We start from the raw sequence: 14,719 nt of genomic DNA on the forward strand, positions 1-14,719 counted from the left end.
AACCCTCGACCTTTCCAGCTCTTCTTGGAGAAGCTTGCTCCTCTCCCTCTCCTCCTGGAGCTCAGCTGTTAGCTTCTGCTGGCTGATTGCATGGGCCGCTTGCAGCTCTTACTCGACCTGCTGTCTCACAGTCACAACATCAGCTTCGTACCTTTGGCTGACCTCGTGGTGTGACGCAGTGATCTTGTCCAGTTCTTCTTGGAGAAGCTTGTTCTTCTCCCTCTCGTCCCGGAGCTCAGCTGTGAACTTGTGCTGGCTGAGTGTATATGCCTCCTGGAGCTCCTGGTAATATTTCAGATGGATATTCTTCTGCTCGACCTCCTTCTGAAGCTCGCGCTGAAAAGTCTCAGCCTGCTGTCTGACACCTGACACTGATGTCAGTGTCACAGCTTGGGCCGACCTCTTGGTGTGAAACCCTCATTCTCTCCAGTTCTTCTTGGAGAGCCCTGTTCCTCTCCTTCTCCACCTGGATCTCAGCTGCGAACTTGTCCTCGCTGAGTATGTGAGCCACCTGCAGCTCCTCGTAGTCTACTTGAAGGTCTCGCTTCTTCTTCCTCTTGGCGGTCTCTCTGGCCTGAGTGGCAATCTTTGCAGTGTAGAGAGCTTCTGGATTGCTGTACTTTATCAGCCTCTCCAGCTCTCTCCTTGTTTCTTTTCCCCTGTTGATGTACATTTCTTTCAGGGTTTTCTGTCTTTGCCACTGGCTCGTGGTCCAGTCCAGGTCTTGGTTAACAGCGACTCTGGAACTATGCCCGCTGAAACAGTCGGCCATCTTTGCGCCCATCTGTTTATTCAGTTCGCGATTGTCTTTGCGAAGACCCCGACACTCCCTCAAGGTGACCTTCCTAGACTTATGGGCGACTGGCCCTGTCTCCATGCCTCTTGATGTGCTGATGACCCTCATTGTCTTTGGTTGGTAGAAGCAGTCTCAAAGAAATTCTGTTATGTGCAGTTGAAGTTTGCTCACAAATGTTCTTTTCTCTCCTTGCTCACAGTGTTGCCACGTATTCAAAGGTTTGAAATGATCTATCTGAACTGTTGCTGCCTTATTCATAGACTGAGACTAGTGATGTCATATGTTCATTTGATCTTTTTCCTGTTTACATTCAAAATCGCATGTTTTTTTTTTTCAAATGTATACAAAAGGACTGCCCCACTGATAACTAGGCTGGTTTTAAAACCTGTTTTTAGTATCCAACTGATTGATAAGCAGTGTTTAGGATAATACATTACAAAACACCTGGAATATCACTGTACCTCCAGCTTTCAGCGTACTAGGTGCAAAGAGGTGTGTGTGTGTGTGTGTGTGTGTGTGTGTGTGTGTGTGTGTGTGTGTGTGTGTTGTGTGTGTGTGTTGTGGGGATAGTGACAGAAGAAAGGAGAAAAGAATAAAACAGTACAGTAGCTGCATTTCCATTACAGTTATTCGCAAAATAAATATTATATTTCTGGAATTTCGGCAAAGTTCAAATGCGACTCGCAGGTGTTTACATTTGAACAGTGTTTTGCGAACCAGCCGAAATTCTCGGACGTCTCGGCTGTTGCTGTATTTATTATGAACAGAAGGCGGAGGCACCGTGTAGTTGCTCAAAGGCGAGTTAATTTAAACACAAGATACTTGTGCTCAAAAAGAGGATTCATTCTCAGTGAAGAACCTTGGAGCTCTAATCTGCCTCTATACCTGCCAAAGAGCAGTGATTCCTAACACGTCTCTGGGGGTCATCAGGTGGAAACCTCCCTTCAACAGTGTTTCGCCTACTTAGTCCCACTACACCTCCAGGAGGTTAGGCAGTGAACTCCGGCGTCCCAGAGTCACCCCCCCTAGTGCCAGTTCACACTGCTCCTACACAATCCAAACAGCACCGCCACGTTCAACTGACCCAGAGATGCTCCAGGTAGTGGCCAGTACCGATGCTACCATTTAACTATTGCTAATGCTACTGCTAACCGCTAGGAAGAACAGAAGAAGACAATACAGTTCCGATGCTACCATTTAGCTAATGTTATGTGCTAACCGCTACCTGCTAAGAGGAACAGAAGAAGACAATAACGCTAGATTCACCTATACTGTTAATGTTAATTGCTAGCTACCAATACTAACTGCTAAGATACTATCATACTCTCACCGCTTTAGCTATTGTTAGCTGCTACAATGCTACCACAGGCCTAGATGCCACATGTAACTGCCGATTGCCACACTACCATCATCTACCCCTGCCTCTCACCAACTGCACCAAGAAAAAGCGGGGTGGGAATACAAACCCTGGTTCGGGTAGGGGATAGAAAATAAAGAGGTAGAGTCAAAAGATGAAAGTAGGGATCGGATACAGACCCTTGTTCGGGTAGGGGGTGGAAAATTTAGAAGGTGCTGAAGGTGGAGGCCTAAACCACAGACTAGATTTAACAGCCTCTTCTAACATTTCCTTCAAGAAGCAGCAAACCCTACCATTTCCTTCAAAAAGCAAACAGAGCAGGAAAACAAACCCTAACATTTCCTTCAAGAAGCAGACAAAACAGGAAAACAACCAAAAAGATCAAAAAACAAGCCAACTCTGTGTCTTACCACGCAAACTCACCTGAACAGGCCGCATGGTCCCAAAGAGAGACTCTAGCTGGCCACACCCCCACCTTATCTAAACTTCCTGGTTCTCTTCCTATTGGCAGAGCGAGAAGATGGGGCGGGGAAAGCAGAGCAGAGGAGAGGTGTCTTGTTCAGACTTTAACCTCTTCTCTTGCCGGGTTAGGCATGCATGTCCTCTGCCTGCCCCCCCACTGTCCCTATTTCACCCCCCAACTACTATTATTTCTCCTGATCCATATCCACTGACTAGACCTAGCAGCCTCATCTGACATCTCCCTCACTGTCTTTCTTAAATTTTGCCCATGCACTCCCAGCTCCCTCAACAGTGAAACAGCTGACCCTGCAACAAAACCTCTACACCCCACTTCAACCGGACAGACCCTGGTCTTCCATCCCCTCTGCTCAGATTCTGTCTTTAAATCTGCATACTTAGTCTTCTTCCTTTCATAAGCTGCCTCCACTGAATTTTCCCAAGGGACTGTTAACTCAATAAAATACACAGTCTTTTTACTCATGGACCATAAGACAATGTCTGGCCTCAGATTACTATAAACTATTTCCTGGGGCACAACTAGCTGTCCTCCCAAGTCGACCTGCATTTGCCAATCATCAGCCCCTACCAGGCAGCCACCTCCCTGCTTTCTCCCTGACTTAGCAGCTCTATTTTTCTCCCCCTCTCGAACAAACTGCACATCTAACCTCTCCTTTCTAGAACTTCCAGAATTCACCTGCTTCCTTCTCTCCTCAATGCCTGCGGCTAAGCTTCTCAGCACCTGATTATGCTGCCATGTATACCGGCCTTGTGATAAGCTAATTCTACAACCTGACAAAATGTGCTTTAAACTTGCTGTACCTGAGCAGAGTGGGCACGATTGATCGCCCTGTACCCAGAGACTTAGGTTCTGCGGGGTTGGCAACACATCGTATGTCGCCCCTATCAGAAATTTAATACGGCCTTCCTCCATATTCCACAGGTCCCTCCAACTAAGTTTCCTCTTCTCAACACCTTCCCAATTCAACCATTGTCCCTGTTTGGCTTGACCAACTGCTTTTGCCCCTCTTAACAACTCCTCCTGCCTACGCACCTGTTCCACTACAAGCTTTCTTTTCTCCTTTAGACCTGCTTTATTCCACACTGGTTTGCCTGGGCCAAGCCCCAAGCCTCCCCGGCCAAATTGAACATTTCCTACTATTTCTGCATGCCTAAGAGCTGCCTCTGCCTCCTGCACTGCTGCCCTTGGGTTCCATTTCCTCCCCCCAGAAGGATTCGGAACCACATTGCTAACTAACATGTCCTTACTCCCAGATAATAAAAGTTCTGTCCTAACCTTAGTGCATTTAAACTCCTCTGTTAGACTGGATACTGGCAGCTGAAGCATTCCTTTCCCATACAAAGCTACATTGCTTAAGCACCTGGGAGCACCCAACCATTTTCTAATATAAGAGCTAAATAGCCTTTCCATTCTCTCTGCTACAGATAATGGGACTTCATATACTGACATTGGCCACATTAACCTAGGATACAAGCCAAACTGCAAGCACCACAACCTCAGTTTTCCTGGGAGCCCTGATTTATCTATTCTCTCCAGCCCTTCTGCAACATCCTTTCTAAATTGCACAACCTGTTCAACATCATTCAGGTCCACATTGTACCACCGTCCTAGACTCTTAACTGATTTCTCCCTAATTGTTGGGATTTCCTCACCATCTATAGCAAACTTTCTATCACTTACTTTCCCTCTGTATATTGAAATACTCCTTGACTTACTAGGCTTAATCTTCATACTAGCCCACTTGAGATTCTGATTGACTTTATCTAACAACCTCCTTGTACATGGCACTGTTGAAGTTAGCAGTGTCATATCATCCATATAAGCCCTAATTGGTGGAAGACGCATTCCATTCTGCCGTCTCTCTCCACCTACGACCCACTTGGAAGCCCTAATAATTACCTCCATAGCCATTGTGAAAGCTAGCGGGGACACTGTACATCCTGCCATAATACCAACCTCCAATCTTTGCCAGCCTGTTGTGAGCTCTGCGATACTTGCACACAGTCTGATGTCTTGGAAATATGCTTTCACCAAGTTAACAACTATCTCCGGCACTTTAAAGTAGTCAAAGGAACTCCAAATAAGGTTATGTGGCACTGACCCAAACGCATTAGCCAGATCTAAAAATACAACATTCAAGTCTCTTTTCTCCCTCTTAGCTGTCTGAATCTGATGCCAAATCATGCTAGTATGCTCTAAGCATCCCGCAAATCCTGGTATCCCTGCTTTTTGCACTGTCGTATCTATCATACCATTCCTTTCTAAGTATTTAGCCAGCCTCTGTGCTACGATACTAAAGAAAATCTTTCCCTCAACATTTAGGAGAGAAATCATCCGAAACTGGCTAAGGTCCGATGACTCCTTCTCCTTAGGGATGAAGACACCTCCTGCCCTGCGCCATGCTCTTGGAATACTTTGTTTCTCCCAAACTATTCTCAGGTATCTCCATAGTGTCCTTAAGATGCCAGGTGCACTCTTATAGACACGGTAGGGGACTCCATTAGGCCCTGGGGCCGAAGAAGCCTTTGCACGCCTAACCACCTCCACCACTTCTCTCCACCTAGGTGGGCTCACATCCATCTCCTGCTCCACTTCCCCTAATGGTGGCATGTCAGGTGGAAGACCTATGTTCCTATTCTCCTTTGAATCTGAATACGTCGACTTCAAATACTGTTCAATCTCTGATTTCGTTGCCTTAAGTTGCCCTCCTTTTTCTTGATTAAACAAGCCTTTCACAAAATTAAAGGGGTTCCTAAAAAATGCTGACCTTGCACGTTCCTTCTTCTTTCTCTTCTCCCTAAGGTGTTCTGCCCTTCTGAGTACTGCTAACCTGCTTCTCAGTTCCTCCTGCAACACCTTAATTCCCTCCCTTTCTTCCTCTGTCGCCTTCCTCCACTGCTTTCTTAACTGCCTCCTTTCCTTTACTAACTTCTCTATTTCTCTTTGCCGCCTACACTTGCCGACCTGCACCCTCTCGCCTTTCCTTTTGACAAGCACCCCAAATCTCTCTCGACCATAGGAGTAGATCACATCTCCAATTTTATCCAATTTCTCCACTACATCTCCTCTAAGCCTGCTTAATATGACTGATAAATCTCTATCAACTGCCTCCCACTCTTTGCTATCATTAGCCCTCGGCCACTTAACTCTAGCTTTCTGCTCCATGCTTCTCTCCTTGGCTGGCCTGTTGCCCTCAACACCAACTGCATCCCCTCTCCGTACCTCCTCCTCTCCAGGGATAGTGTTACTGATATCCTGCGAACTGTGGTTTTCTACCTGTCACTGGACTTCATCCGACTGATTCGACTGACTTCTCAAGAAATACTGGTCGATGCGGCCACTCTGCCCTTCCACCGCTAAACACTTCCTCCTTCCCTGATGAGTTCTAAGGCCTCGGATTGATGTCATTTTCTGCCAGCCACATGGGCAAACTTGAAGCTTCTTATCCTCTGCTGCACAACTTTTGCTCTCCTTAGTTGCCTTCCCTGTCACCTGAGTACTGCTACCTCTGGCCCTAAGAGATGGGTCCGTGCCCCCATCCCTCACTGAGTCATGTATCCAAGGCATAGTCATATCCGTTATCCTGTTCGTTACCATGCAATCCACCTGTGAGTCATCTTCCACCCCTGCTCTCGCTGACTCTTGGGGTATTTTCCTTATATTGGTTGTAGCTAAGTCTGGTTGTAGCAAGGTTAAGGCTTGCCACTGCTGCCATGGGTTGCTAGCCCATACCAGCACCTGTGGGGTCTTTTCCCTCCTGTCAGCTGTCTTTCCAAGCAGTCACATGGTCTTTCCCATGTTGTCAGCTGCTCTATTCACAACAGTCACTAGCCAAGCTAGTTGTGAGTTAATTTAAACACAAGATACTTGTGCTCAAAAAGAGGATTCATTCTCAGTGAAGAACCTTGGAGCTCTAATCTGCCTCTATACCTGCCAAAGAGCAGTGATTCCTAACACGTCTCTGGGGGTCATCAGGTGGAAACCTCCCTTCAACAGTGTTTCGCCTACTTAGTCCCACTACACCTCCAGGAGGTTAGGCAGTGAACTCCGGCGTCCCAGAGTCACCCCCCCAGTGCCAGTTCACACTGCTCCTACACAATCCAAACAGCACCGCCACGTTCAACTGACCCAGAGATGCTCCAGGTAGTGGCCAGTACCGATGCTACCATTTAACTATTGCTAATGCTACTGCTAACCGCTAGGAAGAACAGAAGAAGACAATACAGTTCCGATGCTACCATTTAGCTAATGTTATGTGCTAACCGCTACCTGCTAAGAGGAACAGAAGAAGACAATAACGCTAGATTCACCTATACTGTTAATGTTAATTGCTAGCTACCAATACTAACTGCTAAGATACTATCATACTCTCACCGCTTTAGCTATTGTTAGCTGCTACAATGCTACCACAGGCCTAGATGCCACATGTAACTGCCGATTGCCACACTACCATCATCTACCCCTGCCTCTCACCAACTGCACCAAGAAAAAGCGGGGTGGGAATACAAACCCTGGTTCGGGTAGGGGATAGAAAATAAAGAGGTAGAGTCAAAAGATGAAAGTAGGGATTGGATACAGACCCTTGTTCGGGTAGGGGGTGGAAAATTTAGAAGGTGCTGAAGGTGGAGGCCTAAACCACAGACTAGATTTAACAGCCTCTTCTAACATTTCCTTCAAGAAGCAGCAAACCCTACCATTTCCTTCAAAAAGCAAACAGAGCAGGAAAACAAACCCTAACATTTCCTTCAAGAAGCAGACAAAACAGGAAAACAACCAAAAAGATCAAAAAACAAGCCAACTCTGTGTCTTACCACGCAAACTCACCTGAACAGGCCGCATGGTCCCAAAGAGAGACTCTAGCTGGCCACACCCCCACCTTATCTAAACTTCCTGGTTCTCTTCCTATTGGCAGAGCGAGAAGATGGGGCGGGGAAAGCAGAGCAGAGGAGAGGTGTCTTGTTCAGACTTTAACCTCTTCTCTTGCCGGGTTAGGCATGCATGTCCTCTGCCTGCCCCCCCACTGTCCCTATTTCACCCCCCAACTACTATTATTTCTCCTGATCCATATCCACTGACTAGACCTAGCAGCCTCATCTGACATCTCCCTCACTGTCTTTCTTAAATTTTGCCCATGCACTCCCAGCTCCCTCAACAGTGAAACAGCTGACCCTGCAACAAAACCTCTACACCCCACTTCAACCGGACAGACCCTGGTCTTCCATCCCCTCTGCTCAGATTCTGTCTTTAAATCTGCATACTTAGTCTTCTTCCTTTCATAAGCTGCCTCCACTGAATTTTCCCAAGGGACTGTTAACTCAATAAAATACACAGTCTTTTTACTCATGGACCATAAGACAATGTCTGGCCTCAGATTACTATAAACTATTTCCTGGGGCACAACTAGCTGTCCTCCCAAGTCGACCTGCATTTGCCAATCATCAGCCCCTACCGAAGCCCTTTCCCGTTTCACAAAACGGGAAGATGTTTTATTTATTTATCTTTTTTATACACAGAACATATTAAAATATATATATTCAGAAAAATGTAAGGCAACAGTTTACTGTCATAAAACATGCAGCAGACATGTGTGTGCGTGCTGTGCGTTGGTAAAACTTAACACAAAACCCTATAATTAAAAAGCACATGCATGCTCCTGGCCTTGTAGGATTGTGCATACTCTAATGCACAAATGCTGAAGGTGAAATAAAGAAATGATCTGTTAACTTAGAGTGATCACTGATTTTAATGGCCTATTATTTATCACTTACTGTTATTACGGGAGGCTCGCACTGACACCGTCAGCTCGTGCCGGCGGAGCAGCAGCAGAATACAGGACTGTGAATTACTTCAGTGTCCTTTCAACATATTTTCTGTCAGCAATTATGTGTAAATATTAAAGTTAATGGTGTGCACGCGTGTCTCCCACACAGCTGAGGTGCACACTCTCATCACAATGGCAAACACCGTGCTGTACATCTGTGCGCACGTGTGTCTTTTATTGTATTGTATTTTTGCATTTTTTCTTTTTTATATTCCCCTCTTCCTCTTTTTGTTTAATTTATTTTTGCTTTTTGAATTTATAAATTTTTTCTTTATTTTCCCCTTTTCCTCTTTTTAATTTTATTTATTTATTACATTTTCTGCACTTTTTTCTTTATTTTCCCCCCTTTCCATTTTTGTTTTTATTTTTGCACGTTTTCATTTTTTTCTTCCCCCATCCTATTTTTATTTATTTTATGTTTTTTTTTTTTTTGCACTTTTTTTTCTTCCCCTTTCAATAATGTGGGAAAAACGCATCCAGTCAGTTTTAGAGTAAGCTGTAACATAACACTCACAACATCCACATGAAATGTGGGAAAAGTTAAGAGGTATGATTTTATTTTTTTCAGTGCTTAGGGTCTAACCACAGTGGAGTCGAAGAGGGCTGTCAGGTCAGGATGCCAATTGAACTCTGTTGCCCTAGTCGTGTCCCCTTCTTCTTGCCTGTAAGGGATCCAGACAGTACATCTTCAGGGACTCTTTTACTGCAAAAAAAAAAAATGTTTGGACATCCAATTTAGAGCGAAGTCTGCAGGGAACTCTGGCGTCCAGTGTGGATTTGAGTTTGAATCTGGAGGTAGACTACATGGGGGCACCAGTGTTGATGAACATCTTACAGAAGGGTCCATCAGCAGAACTGTCTGGACCTTGAAGTCATGTGTCTGTATTTCACACAGTACAAGGCCTGAGTAGGTTTCAGATGTTCACTCTGCATCACCTGAGGCTCCAACTGACAACCTCAGACAACACGGGCAAGTCACGATGTAGTACCTGCCAGGTGAAAAACCACAGATGGCTTCACCACTTGACAATTTCACCGCGGCCCGGGAGGGGAGGGGGTGTACGTGGATTGTTTATATATAATAATATATAATAATAAACGTAAATCACTACTCGTATGCAACTTTATTAGCAGCTTCCTCGTAACATTGCGCCAACAACATGAGTAAAGCATCAAAGTGTCTGGTAACATCCTCTCTGCCCCCTAAATAAATTATAAAAAAAAAAAAAAAAAGAACCAGCAATTCCACATTTCTTTCTCTATTAATATACATATGTAACAAGGTCAATTGTACAGCAGTGTAACAGAGTCATACACCATATAATGTTATAATTACACAAATAAAACGGAAATAATTTATTATTTCTTGTGGGGTCCGGCAACAATTGATCCACGGACCGGTACCGGTCCCCAGCCGGGGGTCGCCGAGGGGGCCGAGTGAGTGCAGCCCACCGAGTTCAGAGCAACAGGTCTCCTCCTGTGTATCTGGATTTAAGCAACTGAGTAAGTTTACTCCGTGTGTGAGGGATGTCCACATGGCTGAGACGTAAGGAGAGAGCTGCCGAACATACGGTGTTAATTAACATCAGTAAAAAGAAAAGGAGTCTCTCATTCAATCCATGGCAGCATACACTCATTTTTATTTTTATTTGTTTTATTTTCTGTATATTAACTTTTCATTTTTTGTATTTTTTTCAATTAGTTTTAATGTTGTTTCGTTTTTTAATTTTTTGCTTTTTTTTCTTTATTTTTTCCAGTTTTCATTTTTTTCTTGTTATTTTGCTTTTTTGCACTTTTTTTCTTTTTTTCTTTATTTTCCCCTCTTCCTATTTTTGTCTTCATTTATTTGTTTTTAATTTTTTTGGCACCTTTTTCATTTTTATCTTCTCCCCTTCCTATTTTAATTTTTTGCACTTTATTTTTTATTTTTGCATTTATTTTCTTTTTTCTTTATTTTCCCCTCTCCCTCTTTTTAATTTTATTTATTTATTACATTTTTGGCACTTTTCTTCTTTGTTCCCCCCTTCCCATTTTTGTTTATTTATTTTTTAATATTTTGCACTCTTTTTCTTCCCCTTTCCCATTTTTCTTTTTCATTTTTTGAAATACATTTATTTATAACGTAAAGGAACTTGTGCTTTGAGTGTACATTGTACATAAAATATCACATGAACAGATTCCATCTGTGTAGGAGCCATTTTAATATAAGCAAATGCAAGACGCTTAGCAGCTTCCTCGTAACATTGCGCCAACAACATGTGTAAAGCATCAAAGTCTCTGGTAACATCCTCTCTGCCCCCTAAATAAATTATTTAAAAAAAAAAAAAAGAACCAGCAATTCCACATTTCTTTCTCTATTATCTAAATATACATATGCAAGACGCTAACTGAGCCAGCAGGGGTCACTGTGCTGGAGGGTCATCGTCCTATACAGGTAGGAGCCTCCGTCCAGGTGACAGGTGTTGCTGGACGGAGGAGCAATGCACTTTTTGACCGCTGTGCCAGGATGGGTAACGTGCTGTATTGTATCAAAGTTCATGGTTTGGAGTTTTGTCCAACAGTCATGGAAACGAACCATAAGGATGAGCAAATAAAATACCACAAAGCAAAGAAACAGAAGTCGGACTTTTAATTCATAAACATGACACGGCAGCATTACAGCAGCGGGTCAGCTGTCCTCGTTAGCCCGTTCATGCGGCCTCTCACTGGCTTTAAGCTCAGGCGGAGCCGCTGCAGTCTACACCGGGATACTCGTGTGTTTTTATATACTTTCTGAGCATTTCAATACACTTTAAGTGTAAAACTTAAAACTTGCCATTATAATATACATATATAATGTAACTGTACATGAAATGTACTACTAATGGATTGCAAGTACGTCTGCATTACTAAATTTATATATTGCTTGAGCATTTCCAGCACACTTAAAATATAACTTAAAAATCCTCAAATTAGGTTGCTAGAGTATTTGTACGTATTTCTTGAACATTTTACACACATTACATACATTACACTTGGATGAGGTGGATATCTGTTCTCAGATGAAACAAACAGGTCCTCATCTCCAAACTACCAATATCTTCAATAAATCAAATGGAGACATTCTTGACATCTGTGGGCTTTTTTTAGAGCAAATATTTATTTTGGTTAAACAAAACTGTCAAATTCAAATGTGCTTTATTGGAAAAGTTCAAAGATGTGCGCTTGGTTTCATCCAGTTGTGATATTTAGCTGAGTGGAAAGTTTAATACCGAATTTCTTTTCATCTTTCTCTAAATATGATGGAATATAGATCAGTGAAATAATGACTGTGAGCCTGCTTTTGTCACTAATGAGTTTGTCTAATGGAAGTAATCCGGAAACAAACCCGTTTCAGTGTAAACACATTGATCGATTTGGATGTTGCGCTTCTATGCGCACAATAATGCCGCTACTGGAAATACTGTGAGACTTCATGTTCAGTGACAAAAACTACGAACCGTCTGTGACAATGAACGTGACAACACAGAAAATATGAGTCTTTATATATTTAACTGTGATTTGGACTTTGACTCCATAGAAACATGGCAGCTGTGGTGAGGCTGGACGCGTCCTGAGGACGGCTTCTATGTTCCAGATGTTTTTACTGGATACGCCTGGAATCTGTGAGAATAGCAAACACCCAGAAGGTCAATTACAGTTAGATGCTGACTGATCTCGTCGCCACATTACACGATCAAAATGATTCATGTAGTTACTGCGGCTGCGCCATGTGCGTAAAATGCGCGCCGCAGCTGGTGTCGCAGATGTGGAAGCTGCTGCTGTGTCATGATAATAAGTGTTTCATAAAGTGAAGGGACAGAAAAGTTCATATAAACAGGTGTGAGCAACAAACAGAACATCAGCACTGACGGTTCTGCAAAAATACAGATTCTGTTTGTTGACATGAGCGACTTAATTAATAAAAGTTATTCATTTAACTTTTTCAGGCTCTGTCTCACTCTTGAGTGAAAACACAAACTCCTCAGTCAACATTTTGGAATAAATGTGCTTGAATTGTAGTTTCTATGACAAAATGGCAGAAAAGCCTGCAGAGATGCTCACAAAATGGACGTGGAGGATTCCATGGTTGCTATGTTTTGTCTCCAGGGGCAACGTTTCTGGATGATCATCATTTCAAGAAAAGAGGTGCAATTAATCACATGGATTAATGAGGTGTAGAAGAGTGTGTTCAGGTCAAAGCTCGAGTGTTTACAGACATATTCATGTGTTCATATATTCAGAAAAGCAGCAGCACTCTGACAGGATCTGCTCCAGCAGCAGGATCAGCCTGTTGCAGAGCAGGAAGCAGATCACAGCGTGATCCTGACAGCCATGCAGATTAGTGCAGCTGTGATGCATCAAGTTGGTGATTTGCAGGTGGGACTGGCTGCAGGTGTTGATTAACATATATTTTTGTTGGTCGGGCAGGTGGGTTGGCTCTCATGATGGGTCTGGCGAACGTGTTAAGAACAAAAAAGTGTGTGTGTGTTTGCTTCTTAACTGAGGAGCTCAGGAGAAAGAGGGGAGGAAGAGGACAGTTTGGCTACTTGACTTTGCAGCAGTACAATAACAACAATAAAACTAACAACAAGGGCATTAAAACAGTGCTTTAAAGTACAATAAAACAAGCACAGAGGAGAGGAGAGGAGAGGAGAGGAGAGGAGAGGAGAGGAGAGGAGAGGAGAGGAGAGGAAGAGAGGAGAACAGAGGAGAGGAGAGGAGAGGAAGAGAGGAGAGGAGAGGAGGACAGAGGAGAGGAGAGGAGAGGAGAGGAGAGGAGAGGAGAGGAGAGGAGGAGAGGAGAGGAGAGGAGAGGAGAGGGAAGAGACAAACACTCAGCCTGTGTCTCTCCTCCTCTCTCGCCTCTCCTCTCCCCTGCCTCCTCCTCCTCTCTCCTCTCCACTGATTAATCAGTAGTTGTAGTTGTTGATCGTGATTCCTTTCATCTAAAAAAAAAATAAACCTTCTAACAGCTGTTTCCTCCTGTACTTTCATCAAAAAGTTATTTTAAAAAGCCAAAACAAAAAAATCCTCTTCCTCTCTCTCTAGTTTGATGGAATTAAAGTAGGAAATGATAGTTAGGTGTGTGCGTCTTTATCTCCTCCTCTATCTTCTCCTCTCCTCTCCTCTCCTCTCCTCTCTGTAGCAGTAGTAATAACAGTAGTATATGTGAGTGTACCTCACAGTCAAAAAGGGGCTTCTGGAGGCTCTGTTGGCAATATTCCATTTAACTTGTTTCTTCAAACACTGCTTCATGACTTCATGTTACAATTTTACAATCAGTCGATTTGAATCTCAATATGCTGATTAATGACCAAATTAAAAAATGGAGTACTTAAGTCACTAATGATCAGGAGAAAACTTTTTGAACCTCAAACGTTTTTTTAAATCACTTTGATCCTGAGCTCTTTTGGATGATAAAGAATACTTTCAATGACTTTCCTACTTACTTACGTAGGTAATCAGGTAAGTAACAAATGTAGGTTGGTAAGTGGAACCATATCCTTCCCTTTCAGATACTCAGGTAAGTCAAGTACTTAGCACAAAATATACAGCCTGCACTACTCAAATGTATCACCAGAGGGAGGATATCTTCCCCTGCTCTTGCAACACACTCCCAGCCTGGTGTCTTTTAAAGCACCACCATACACTATTCACACATCTTTATCTTATCTTATCTAGAAAGGAGAACAATTTGTCAGGAGGTCGGACCCTTCAACTGATGGTTCACAAAGTTGTGTTTATGCTCAGAGAACAAACCATATGGACAGAGCTATGGAAGAAACAAAAAAACCAACCAAAAGTGTCACCATCCTTTCACCTATGTTCCATCATGAAATGATCCCCTTTTTATCCCAATTACCACTGCGACAATCTCTGATAGTTCGGAGATCTGCAGTCCCTTCTCATTTTCTCCCTTTTGTTCTCCTTGTTTTTCTCTTGTCCGTCTCTCCCCTGTCTGTCTAGTGAGTGACATCACTCCAGGGCGGAGTGGAGAGGTTGGGCCAGCCTCTCCCTGGATTTAGCACAGGTGTGCTCGATCATACTATCAAGACCGTAAAGGCCACACAGTCGGACAGCTTACCAGTGTGGTAACGACAAAGACCTTCATGTGTCTTGTCTATCAGTCTGTCTTGTGTCATTTTGTGCTCAGAGCCCTAACCTGTCCCTCTGTTTTGTGCTCAGGTGTTTCCAGTCACCTACTCTCGTTTGTGCCCTGCCTGTCTGCTCTCCCTGTGAGAC

Source organism: Chelmon rostratus, chromosome 10, assembly GCF_017976325.1.
Source record: "Chelmon rostratus isolate fCheRos1 chromosome 10, fCheRos1.pri, whole genome shotgun sequence".
NCBI lineage: Eukaryota > Metazoa > Chordata > Actinopteri > Chaetodontiformes > Chaetodontidae > Chelmon > Chelmon rostratus.